Source organism: Cherax quadricarinatus, chromosome 5 (genome assembly GCF_038502225.1).
Source record: "Cherax quadricarinatus isolate ZL_2023a chromosome 5, ASM3850222v1, whole genome shotgun sequence".
In the NCBI taxonomy this organism is placed as follows: Eukaryota; Metazoa; Arthropoda; class Malacostraca; order Decapoda; family Parastacidae; genus Cherax; species Cherax quadricarinatus.
In genome coordinates, this window is record NC_091296.1 from 58,343,157 (window position 1) to 58,356,457 (window position 13,301).

General features: G+C 40.8%; 1 long non-coding RNA gene across 2 annotated transcripts in view; it reads left to right on the forward strand.

Moving 5' to 3' along the window:
• The first annotated feature begins 3,179 nt into the window (after positions 1-3,179).
• LOC128685060 (uncharacterized) overlaps positions 3,180-13,301 on the forward strand; it is a 74,836-nt gene continuing 64,714 nt past the window's right edge. For both annotated transcript variants that reach the window (XR_011394325.1, XR_008406468.2), the window contains exons 1-2: positions 3,180-3,252; positions 9,316-9,459. This is a non-coding gene — a long non-coding RNA (uncharacterized lncRNA). The remainder of the gene's footprint in view (positions 3,253-9,315; positions 9,460-13,301) is intronic.

Genomic DNA, 13,301 nt, shown 5'->3' on the forward strand with positions numbered 1-13,301 from the left:
GTTATGATATTAAGATAAGATTTCGTTCGGATTTTTAACCCCGGAGGGTTAGCCACCCAGGATAACCCCAGAAACTCAGTGCGTCATCGAGGACTGTCTAACTTATTTCCATTGGGGTCCTTAATCTTGTTCCCCAGGATGCGACCCACACCAGTCGACTAACACCCAGGTACCTATTTGCTGCTAGGTGAACAGGACAACAGGTGTAAGGAAACGTGTCGAAATGTTTCCACCCGCCGGGAATCGAACCCGGGCCCTCCGTGTGTGAAGCGGGAGCTTTAGCCACCAGGCCACCAGGTCTATGTAACTGTTTGTCCATAGCTAAATAAACTTACTGTTTTTCGAAAATCAGATTTTAATTAACATCTCTGTGAATTCTTGTAATATTTATATTATGATGTATTAAGTTTATATAAATCAATGCCAATATACAAGGGTGTAGGCCCAGCAAGCGTCAGCAACTACTGGACCAATATCTGAGTTGCCACTGTTATTCACAGTCTTCGAAGAACTAATTCATGAACGACTGTCTTCATTCTTTGGTATGCTTTTAATATATGCCTTTCATGAGTTTTGAGAGTTTTTCTACTCTTGGAGCCCGACCATAGGCCAGGCTCGTCTGGTATTTGCTTGGTTAACTGGGCTATTGCTCCTGGTGATCCGCTGACCCACATATCCATCACTGCCTGGTTGATCTGGCAAGAGTTTCAACCCTCTCCCCCCCCCACTCCATTCACTTAGGAAAGGAACCTCATGACATTTCGGTCTGTCCTGGACTAATGTAAAGTCATAATGGTCCAGGAGGGACCAAAATGTAGTCGTCGTAAGTCTCCTCTCTAAGTTGCGGGGGTTGTGGTGTGTTGTTCCAGCCACGGTATAGTGGCTTCCTGTTGTTCCAGCCACGGCATAGTGGCTTCCTGTTCCAGCCACGGCATAGTGGCTTCCTGTTGTTCCAGCCACGGTATAGTGGCTTCCTGTTCCAACCATGGCATAGTGGCTTCCTGTTGTTCCAGCCACGGTATAGTGGCTTCCTGTTGTTCCAGCCACGGTATAGTGGCTTCCTGTTGTTCCAGCCACGGTATAGTGGCTTCCTGTTGTTCCAGCCACGGTATAGTGGCTTCCTGTTGTTCCAGCCACGGTATAGTGGCTTCCTGTTATTCCAGCCACGGTATAGTGGCTTCCTGTTGTTCCAGCCACGGAATAGTGGTTTCCTGTTGTTCCAGCTACGGCATAGTGACTTCCTGTTGTTTTAGCCACGGTATAGTGGCTTCCTGTTGTTCCAGCTACGGCATAGTGACTTCCTGTTGTTTTAGCTACGGTATAGTGGCTTCCTGTTCCAGCCACGGTATAGTGGCTTCCCGTTGTTCTAGCCACGGTATAGTGGCTTCCTGTTGTTCCAGCCACGGTATAGCGGCTTCCTGTTGTTCCAGCCACGGTATAGTGGCTTCCTGTTGTTCCAGCCACGGTATAGTGGCTTCCTGCTGTTCCAACCACGGTATAGTGGCTTCCTGTTGTTCCAGCCACGGTATAGTGGCTTCCTGCTGTTCCAGCCACGGTATAGTGGCTTCCTGTTGTTCCAGCTACGGTATAGTGGCTTCCTGTTGTTTCATGTCATGATGATTTCGCAAGTCATTAACTAAGCCAGCCCACTGATAGTGGTCCAGGACCCAGAGTGCAAGAATGCATGTTCTCTCCGAATATGACGAGCCCCGGTGGGCCTTAGAGACGAGCAACAAGCTGTACTATCTTCGGCAGGATGATGGGTTCTTTGTAAACTAAAGATCGAACGCAGGCACTTTCCCTACAGCTTGTAGCTTGCTACTGACTGTACGGTACATTGTTACTGTTTGTATATGGCTTCGACCTTTTCGCCTAAGTCGTGGTGTTTAAAATTACCTGGGTACCTTTGTGGACCTCGGGGACATTTTATAGATTTTTTCACTGGAGTATATCTGAGTCATGTAACAATAGTCTTTCCCGTGTTATTGGTTTGTATTTTTGTGTTAGTTTTAACTTGTGAATGTCAATGTATGTATGTGTATACTTTGAGAGTGGCAGTGTGTATACCTTGTGAGTTTCATTGTATTTGTATACCTTGTGAGTTTCAGTGTATGTGTATACCTTGTGAGTTTCATTGTATGTGTATACCCTGTGAGTTTGTGTACATATGTGTGTATACCTCATGAGTTTCAATGTATGAACGTGCATACCTTGTGAGTGTATGAGCGTGTATGAGCATTTCCTTTGAAAGAATGATTTCGGGTCAAGGTGATTTCTGAGCACTGCCTTCTTTCTCCCCTTCCCCATTCCCCCTCTCTTATCTTCCTCCTTCCTTCTCCCTTTTTTTTACACAGGGTTTGACAAGGTTAAGGATCCCTAGCTTTATTGACAAGCTATTTACAGGTTAATGATTCCTAACTTTATTGGCAAGCTAAGAGCTGTTACCTACATCAGATCATTTGAAAGCTCCCTTTTATCATCCTCTCCTCCCTCCTTCCCCATCTCTCTCTTACCTTGATTTTCTCCATCCTTCCCTCTCCCTCTTATCCTCCTATTGTTTCCTTATTACCATTCTCTCTCTCTCCATTTTCTTCCTGTATGTCTGCCTCCTTCCCATCCTCCCTCCCTCACTGTGATACTGAGGTCCCACAAAGCTGAAGAACACAAGGGTCAACTGTTGATGCTACAAACTTCACTCAAGGCTACACAGTTCACAGTTTTCACCTTATCAAAATATTTATTGTCTGAAGGAAGCAATAAAAGCCGACCAAATACTTAACCTCTGTTGCGAGACTTTCCCGAGTATCCCCAAGTCAGTCAACATTTTTACGATAGTTTTTGACGAGTTGCCCGACTTTTTTTTTTTTTTACTATGGCCAAGGCACTAAAAAAATTATAAAATTAAGTATCTGGGCTTTTGTGTCATACTGGAAGGAAGGGGGGGGGGAAGTTTATTACCAATAAACCAATAAATATTCTGTAATGAGTTGTCAAGTGAGATTAATTATGACACAGAATAATAATTGTTAATAAAAAGAGATACGTAATTCAGGAGAAAGTCACACAGACTGAGAAATAATTGTTACTAAAAGAATAAAATAAGTAATTGAGAAGAGTCAAGAGTCGTAGTAGTTATGAATGAGGTTGTTCTGTGGACTGACCCAGATGTTCATAATTACTGATAATCCCGTGGTATGTTTGGCGTAGCAGTTAGTGTTACTGTGTTGTGGTTGAGGAAGAGTGAAGTTAATGGTGAGTGTTGTGGTTGAGGAAGAGTGAAGATAATGGTGAGTGTTGTGGTTGAGGAAGAGTGAAGATAATGGTGAGTGTTGTGGTTGAGTGAGGAAGAGTGAAGATAATGGTGAGTGTTGTGGTTGAGTGAGGAAGAGTGAAGATAATGGTGAGTGTTGTGGTTGAGTGAGGAAGAGTGAAGATAATGGTGAGTGTTGTGGTTGACTGAGGAAGAGTGAAGATAATGGTGAGTGTTGTGGTTGACTGAGGAAGAGTGAAGATAATGGTGAGTGTTGTGGTTGAGTGAGGAAGAGTGAAGATAATGGTGAGTGTTGTGGCTGACTGAGGAAGAGTGAAGATAATGGTGAGTGTTGTGGTTGAGGAAGAGTGAAGATAATGGTGAGTGTTGTGGTTGAGGAAGAGTGAAGATAATGGTGAGTGTTGTGGTTGAGGAAGAGTGAAGATAATGGTGAGTGTTGTGGTTGAGGAAGAGTGAAGATAATGGTGAGTGTTGTGGTTGAGTGAGGAAGAGTGAAGATAATGGTGAGTGTTGTGGTTGAGTGAGGAAGAGTGAAGATACTGGTGAGTGTTGTGGTTGAGTGAGGAAGAGTGAAGATAATGGTGAGTGTTGTGGTTGACTGAGGAAGAGTGAAGATAATGGTGAGTGTTGTGGTTGACTGAGGAAGAGTGAAGATAATGGTGAGTGTTGTGGTTGAGTGAGGAAGAGTGAAGATAATGGTGAGTGTTGTGGTTGACTGAGGAAGAGTGAAGATAATGGTGAGTGTTGTGGTTGAGGAAGAGTGAAGATAATGGTGAGTGTTGTGGTTGAGTGAGGAAGAGTGAAGATAATGGTGAGTGTTGTGGTTGACTGAGGAAGAGTGAAGATAATGGTGAGTGTTGTGGTTGAGGAAGAGTGAAGATAATGGTGAGTGTTGTGGTTGAGGAAGAGTGAAGATAATGATGAGTGTTGTGGCTGAGTGAGGAAGAGTGAAGATAATGGTGAGTGTTGTGGCTGAGTGAGGAAGAGTGAAGATAATGGTGAGTGTTGTGGCTGAGTGAGGAAGAGTGAAGATAATGGTGAGTGTTGTGGCTGAGTGAGGAAGAGTGAAGATAATAGTGAGTGTTGTGGTTGACTGAGGAAGAGTGAAGATAATGGTGAGTGTTGTGGTTGAGTGAGGAAGAGTGAAGATAATGGTGAGTGTTGTGGTTGACTGAGGAAGAGTGAAGATAATGGTGAGTGTTGTGGTTGAGGAAGAGTGAAGATAATGGTGAGTGTTGTGGTTGAGTGAGGAAGAGTGAAGATAATGGTGAGTGTTGTGGTTGACTGAGGAAGAGTGAAGATAATGGTGAGTGTTGTGGTTGACTGAGGAAGAGTGAAGATAATGGTGAGTGTTGTGGTTGACTGAGGAAGAGTGAAGATAATGGTGAGTGTTGTGGTTGACTGAGGAAGAGTGAAGATAATGGTGAGTGTTGTGGTTGAGGAAGAGTGAAGATAATGGTGAGTGTTGTGGTTGAGGAAGAGTGAAGATAATGGTGAGTGTTGGGGCTGAGTGAGGAAGAGTGAAGATAATGGTGAGTGTTGTGGCTGAGTGAGGAAGAGTGAAGATAATGGTGAGTGTTGTGGTTGACTGGGGAAGAGTGAAGATAATGGTGAGTGTTGTGGCTGACTGAGGAAGAGTGAAGATAATGGTGAGTGTTGTGGCTGAGGAAGAGTGAAGATAATGGTGAGTGTTGTGGCTGAGTGAGGAAGAGTGAAGATAATGGTGAGTGTTGTGGTTGACTGAGGAAGAGTGAAGATAATGGTGAGTGTTGTGGTTGACTGAGGAAGAGTGAAGATAATGGTGAGTGTTGTGGCTGAGTGAGGAAGAGTGAAGATAATGGTGAGTGTTGTGGCTGAGTGAGGAAGAGTGAAGATAATGGTGAGTGTTGTGGTTGACTGAGGAAGAGTGAAGATAATGGTGAGTGTTGTGGTTGAGTGAGGAAGAGTGAAGATAATGATGAGTGATGTGGCTGAGTGAGGAAGAGTGAAGATAATGGTGAGTGTTGTGGCTGAGTGAGGAAGAGTGAAGATAATGGTGAGTGTTGTGGTTGAGGAAGAGTGAAGATAATGGTGAGCATTGTGGCTGAGTGAGGAAGAGTGAAGATAATGGTGAGTGTTGTGGTTGAGTGAGGAAGAGTGAAGATAATGATGAGTGTTGTGGTTGAGTGAGGAAGAGTGAAGATAATGGTGAGTGTTGTGGCTGAGTGAGGAGTGAATATAATGGTGAGTGTTGTGGTTGAGGAAGAGTGAAGATAATGGTGAGTGTTGTGGTTGAGGAAGAGTGAAGATAATGGTGAGTGTTGTGGCTGAGTGAGGAGTGAAGATAATGGTGAGTGTTGTGGTTGAGTGAAGAAGAGTGAAGATAATGATGAGTGTTGTGGTTGAGTGAGGAAGAGTGAAGATAATGGTGAGTGTTGTGGCTGAGTGAGGAGTGAAGATAATGGTGAGTGTTGTGGTTGAGGAAGAGTGAAGATAATGGTGAGTGTTGTGGTTGAGGAAGAGTGAAGATAATGGTGAGTGTTGTGGTTGAGGAAGAGTGAAGATAATGGTGAGTGTTGGGGAGTGAGAAAGGTGTTATTGACAGTGAAGGTTGACCAGATGATCAGGTTACTCTCCCTGGTAAACTCTGATATTACCACCACTGCCATCTTGCCCATCCTCCCAGCCTTCCATCCTTCTATTCCATCCTCCCATCCTGTTTAATACTGTGTGTGTGTGCTCACACACACACGGGGCTAGGAGCTGTGAATCGACCCCTGCAACCACAATTAGGTGAACACACACACACACACACACACACACACAGACTGCAAACCTCACTCAAGGAAAAAGATCTGTGGGTGAGTATAACACCGAACATATCTCCTGAGGCGCACATCAATCAGATAACTGCTGCAGCATACGGGCATCTGGCAAACCTACAGATAGCGCTCCGATACCTCAGTAAGGAATTGTTCAAGACTCTGTATACCATTTACGTCAGGCCCATACTGGAGTATGCAGCACCAGTTTGGAATCCACACCTAGTCAAGCATGTCAAGAAATTAGAGAAAGTGCAAAGGTTTGCAACAAGACTAGTCCCAGAGCTAAGGGGATTGTCCTACAAAGAAAGGTTGAGGGAAATCGGCCTGACGACACTTGAGGACAGGAGGGTCAGGGGAGACATGATAACGACATATAAAATACTGTGCAGAATAGACAAGGTGGACAAAGATGGGATGTTCCAGAGATGGGACACAGAAACAAGAGGTCACAATTGGAAGTTGAAGACTCAGATGAATCAAAGGGATGTTAGGAAGTATTTCTTCAGTCATAGAGTAGTCAGGCCATGGAATAGCCTAGAAAGTGACGTAGTGGAGGCGGGAACCATACATAGTTTTAAGGCGAGGTATGATAAAGCTCATGGAGCAGGGAGAGAGAGGACCTAGTAGCAATCAGTGAAGAGGCGGGGCCAGGAGCTATGGTTCGACCCCTGCAACCACAAATACAGTGGACCCCCGGTTAACGATATTTTTTCACTCCAGAAGTATGTTCAGGTGCCAGTACTGACCGAATTTGTTCCCATAAGAAATATTGTGAAGTAGATTAGTCCATTTCAGACCCCCAAACATACACATACAAACGCACTTACATAAATACACTTACATAATTGGTCGCATTCGGAGGTAATCGTTATGCGGGGGTCCACTGTAGGTGAGTACACACATACACACACACACATATTTATGGTTGCAGGGCTGTATAACCCTTGTGGTTTAGCACTTCTTTTTTATTATAATAATTATGGTTGCAGGGGTCAATTCATAGCTCCTGGCCTCACCTCTTTGAAGAGCTGTTCGATACTAGATCCACTCTTTCCATTAGCTTTATCGTACCTCTTCTTAAAGCTATGTATGAATCCTGCCTCCACTACATCACACCCCTCAGGGGAGGTTCCTTGATGCTGGTGAGGGGCTCGTGATCTAGGGAATTGGATCTGTGCTCTGGTTCCCTGTAATAAGCCTGAATAACTTCCAGCCCCCCCCCCACATGCACTGTATAATCCTCCTGGTTTAGTGCTTCCCCATAATTATAATAATCCACTACATCATTCTGCCAATTGTTCCGCTACCTGCCAACTCTATGACTGAAGAAATACGTACTTCTTAACATCTCTGTGACTCATCTGGGTTTTCAACTTCCTGCTGTGATCCCTTGCTGTTGTGTCCCATCTCTGGAACATCCTGTCCCTATCCACCTTGTCGATTCCTCTCAGTATTTTATATGTCGTTATCATGTCCCTCCTGTCCCCTAGTGTTGTCAGGTTGAGTTCCCTTAACATCACCGACCCAGCCTCCACTACTACTGCTCAGTGAATTGTCCATATAATTGCTTAATCTATGTATTTACTTTTAAATTTTCTCTGCATAGTACTTGAGGGAAAGACTTGGACCCCCTTATCCTTGTGGGAAAGACTTGGACCCTCTTATCTTTGTGGGAAAGATTTGGACCCCTATCATCCTTGTGGGAAAGACTTGGACCTGCCTCATCCTTGTGGGAAAGACTTGGACCCCCTCATCCTTGTGGGAAAGACTTGGACCTGCCTCATCCTTGTGGAAAAGACTTGGATGCCCCTCATCCTTGTGGGAAAGACTTGGATCCCCCTCATCCTTGTGGGAAAAACTTGGACCCTTTTGTCTTTGTGGGAAAGTCTTGGAGTCTTAAACTCATGCATGTGAGGAAGACTTTTCCTCCATATACTTGTGTGGGAAAACTTGGAATCTTTTTCCCATGCATTTAAGGAAGACTTGAACTGTGACTCCCCATGCATGTGGAGAATGACCTCTTCCCCCCATAAGTGTGACCTGTAGCTCAGTAGGACCAGTGTTGGGTTTCTGTATGGGATTATTATTATTATTATTATTATTATTATAATCAAAAAGGCAAGCCTCCTCCACCACCTGCAGTAGACAGGTGGTGGGAAACATGAATGGGAGAGTATATTAGGTTAGGTAAGGTTTGTCAGAAAACAGGTCAAGTGTTTCCCAATGTGGGTCTTAGTTGTATTATAACCCGCAGCTGGAGCTTTTGGTCACCTGACCGAAACCTTCCACTGGCTTACTGGTCCACGCCTTTAAAAATTGAGGTCATAAATAAAACAATTTTTCATTATGGGAGAGCATTGTGTGTCTTGTAATTAGCAAACAGAAAAGCAAACTTCTGACTCATTGCCTAAATCATCCACATGGGTTTATTGCATCATATATGTACAGCACAGTATTAATAATGGTAATAATTATAATATAAATATTTTTTTCAACATGCGGGACATATCCCACTGAGGCAGGGTGACCTAAAAAGAAAAGCAAAAGCTTTTTTTTTTAAATTTAGTAATCTATACAGGAGAAGGGGTTACTAGCCCCTTGCTCCCAGCATTTTAGTCACCTGTAATAATAATAATAATAATAATAATAATAATAATAATAATAATAATTATCCTGTATTGATTACTAAATGTACAAAGAAGAAAAACTTTTGATTCTTCTATTCTGGGTCACCCTGCCTTGGTGGGAGACGATTGATGTGGCTTTCTTTATGTTTAACAATGTATTTAATTACATTGGACCCCCGCATAACGATTACCTCCAAATGTGACCAATTATGTAAGTGTATTTATGTAAGTGCGTTTGTACGTGTATGTTTGGGGGTCTGAAATGGACTAATCTACTTCACAATATTTCTTATTGGAACAAATTCGGTCAGTACTGGCACCTGAACATACTTCTGGAGTGAAAAAATATCGTTAACCGGGGGTCCATTTTTGTGTATGTACTACAAAAAGAAATAAAATTTGTGTTAAAAAAATAATAATAATGGTTAACTTCTTGTTAGTGAGTTCTAAGAATTTCTAGTGCATATCTCCCCTCAGTTTTTTAATTTTGTGAATTTTGTCGAGTAATACTTTGTCTTGCCAAATTATTCTGACATCCCAAAGTACAGTAGTATTTGGTCTCTGCATCTGATTGAGTCTTTTGAGGTTTAGTTATGTTTGTTGTTTATTCCAGTGTCCACAACCCTCAGGGATGAGGCTCAGTTGGCAGTGCACTTGCCTTGCACACTGAGTGTCCATGGTTCAGTCTCCAGTATGGGTAGAAACGTTTGGCATGTTTCCTTACGCCTGCTGTCTCTGTTCATCTAGTAGTAAGTAGGTACGTGGTTGTTAGTCACTTACACCTGCTCTGTCCCTGTTCACCTAGCAGTAAGTAGGTACCTGGGTGTTAGCCGACTGTCGTGGGTTACATCCTGTGGAACAGGATTAAAGGATCACAATGGAAATAAGACAGACAGTCCTTGATGATGCACTGACTTTCTTGAGCTATACTGGGTGGCTAACCCTCCTCTGGGTTAAAAATCCCAACAAATCTCCTCTTATTATGGAGACAGTTTCTGATGTTTCCAGGATGCATTACCTTATTGAATTGTTTACTACTATTAACTACAATTTCTTACTACACTGTATTTACATAATAACATTTTCCTATATTGCTTCTTTCTTTATATATTAAATGTAAATAAATGGCGCAGTTGGTGGTAATTTACAAAAATATATTTATTTACACAAGTACTTACATGATATAGTTGTGTATGTAATGACATATACCAAGATGTGTATGTCTCGGTATATATACACTAGTATACTTGGAGAGTTTGCACCTGCACATAAAATGCAGCATTAACGACCCTAGTGTTGTTAAGATTTAATCTAATTGATCAACCAACAGCAAATGAGTTAGTACAGTGATATGCTCGACTAAATGAATCACTAATTATAACTCAGATGTGGTTTACAGTGTTCACGATCAGTGTGAATAATGAACCCATGAAGTGGTCGCACTATTCAAATTGTGTGTATAATTTTTGTACACAATTTGAAGAGTTTGGAGAAAAAATTAGCATTAATTAATTTTCCACTAAATCAAGTTTGTGGGTTTCATGTATGAGCAGAGTTAATGGCAAGATTAAAACCATTGCAGTTATATTTAAAGAATATAATTTTAATGTTATAAGAACATGAGCTGTACTGATATAAAGTATGTGTATATAGTATTAAGGCTAACTGATATAAAGATAAGCTTAATAATACATTATGTACACATGTACTTTTGCAATATGTTTAAAACTAAGTAAAATAAAAAAAAAAAAAAGATATAATGTTGAACCATCTGACTATATAGATTTATAGGTAAATTATGATTACAATCGACTGAATTGAGTGAGTGTTTACCAAGTTTTAAATTAAATTTATTACAGTATTGCAATAGATATTAATACCTGCTTTAGATTATACTATACTTTTATGGTTACTTTATTTACCATACATAAAAGTATTCGAGAAGACATAGTGAAAAATTATAAGACTTCAGGAAGTGCTGTTTTTCTTGGACTTTTTTGTTTAATCTTTTTGAATACGTTTTACACAGATTGTAGTGTCTTCTGTTAGGCTGTTTGTTTCTCTATTGGTATGGAGTTCCTACATAGACTTAGCCTTATGCATGAACTATCAAAGCACAGGTGTTTAAGTCTTGCACAGTGCCTGTGAGCTGTGTCACTGCTCTACGAACTTTGAGGTTTGGGTCAGAATGACTGCTCTGGATCTTAAAGATCCAGAGTGAAAAAGAGTTTGAAGGGCTTGGGTTTACAAATTTGAATATAGGCAGTGTGTATGTGTGTGTAGTTTATAGCTGGAGTACAGTTTACCTCTGTTGGCTTACTTTTGTATAATTATTAGTTTAAGGTAAGTTTTTGTGGCTGATCTCTGTGCACAGATACCATGTGTGAAATATATAGTTATAGGTGCATATACAGCATAGGGTAAACTGTGTAATAGCATCCTATGTATTTTAAGAGATACATGTATAAAACAGATTTCATAATTGGCATTCCAGAAAAAAAAAAAAACAAGCCATCCAAAACCTTCATGATTTTCCCAAATGACAGCGCAGCCTGTGTCTATGAATATTAATCTTACGGGCAGCACGAAATGGGCATGAGGGACAACTGAAGGGCTTCTCTCCAGTGTGAGTCAAAACGTGGCGATTTATATTGTATTTCTTGATGGAACTGTAATTGCAGAGAGCACACGAGTATGGACGTGAAGAATTTATGTATAGATAATCTTCATTTTCTTCTATTTTGGTGACTACCTGCAAAGAGAAAATAAACTGATAAATATTTTATATTTTATATTAATTTGAATATCATCCATGCACAATATAAAAAAAAAAGCCTACAGTGCATAAAACTTAAATATAGTATCTTCCTTATTTTTATCCTCATTGCATTCTTATCTTATTCTAGCACCATCGATGAAATCTCAGCTTAAATTGAGTTTTGTTGCAGAACAAATTGATCAGAAAACAACAGAAGCAGTTTTTTTTTACTGAGAAATAGTTAAAAGATGAGCCAATGATTCAAGTAAGATTAGATACTAGTGAAACCAAGGAAAAGCAAACATGTTTGAAAATAGCACATTTCCTGTTGCTCTGTGTTGCGTGAAACACGAGTACCCTCAAAACAACCTAGGGTTCATCAACACAAGGTAGCGAGTTCTTCCATGCAGGTCTGACTTACACTGCAGCTTGCAGTCTGTCCTCGTGGCACACTTCCCAAACTGTTGTGCCAGTTATATCAGCATATGCAAGACTGCTGCCATCATCACTAGTTCCTGATACTTACTTAGTTGTTTCCTTTAAAACCACATTTGGGACAGGGAATCCTCACTCCATCAATGTAGCTTGTGGGAGACTTCTCCCAGGAATAAACATTGTTCGGATTCACCCATGATTATCTGAGATTTAGTAACCTGCTTCATGATGAGTGTTTTACCAGCTCAGTGTAACCATCTGGCTTAATTTGAATGCTCTGCTTATTTGAGTTTGCTGCACTGCAAGACCCACATGGATTTAGTCTTTTTTTAATATAAAAATAATGATAATTTTGAGAGTGCATCTCCCTTATTTTTATCACTTTTTAAAGCCCTGTTGTAAAGAATAAAGATTTTATCTCTTTGCAAAGGTTACAATGTGTAATTATAATTTTGGTTTGTTAAGTGCAAGGAAAGCCACTTTCATGCCGGGGCATTTTGGGCAGACTAATCCTAGTACAGTGGTACCTCAGGATATGAACAGCTCAAAACTCGAAGAATTATGTAAGTGTATTTATGTAAGTGCTTTTGTAAGTGTATTTTTGGGGGTCTGAAACAGATTAATCTAATTTACATTATTCTTTATGGGAACAAATTCGTTCGGTATCGGCACTCGAACAGCCTTCTGGAACGAATTAAGTTTATATCCCGAGGTACCACTGTACATAATAACTACATACTTAAATGTAGACAAGATAAGAGCGGTTAACTTTTTAATACATTTTTATTTAATATTAATACTAATGTGAGGTAGTCAAGGTAGAGGTTTATAAGAATAATAATCTTAACGTTGCACATAATAATAACAGCATTACAATTAATGGTTCAAACAGTAATATTCCATGGATTGGCAGGTGTTTAATAAACTTAAGAGGTCATATAGTGTAGTATTTGGGAGAGCCGCTTCAAACTGATTAAAAGTTGTTTTGGTTGGTTTGGTTAGTATTAAGAGATGAGATGATTTTTAAGCATAGCCCTAAATTTGTATGTAGTCAAGGGATCCTTTACTGGTTCAGGTAGTGAATTCCAGATCTTTGGGCCCCTTTGTGTGCACTGCATTTTTGCATAGTGTGAGACTGAAATGAGGGATGTTGAAGAGTGCCTTGTGCCTTGTATTGTGACTGTGCGTTCTGTCATAGCTGTCAAGGAAAAGTTTAAGCGGAGGGTTTATATTGGAGTTTAATGTTCTGTATATGTAGTATGCACAATAATATGAGTGTATGTCTCGTATATTTAGTAGGTTCAGATTTTTGAAAAGTGGTGGGGTGTGCTATCTGGCACAGGAACTGGTAATATCCACACAGCAGCTATTTGTTGGGTTATTAAAGGTTTAAGGTGGTTGGCTTC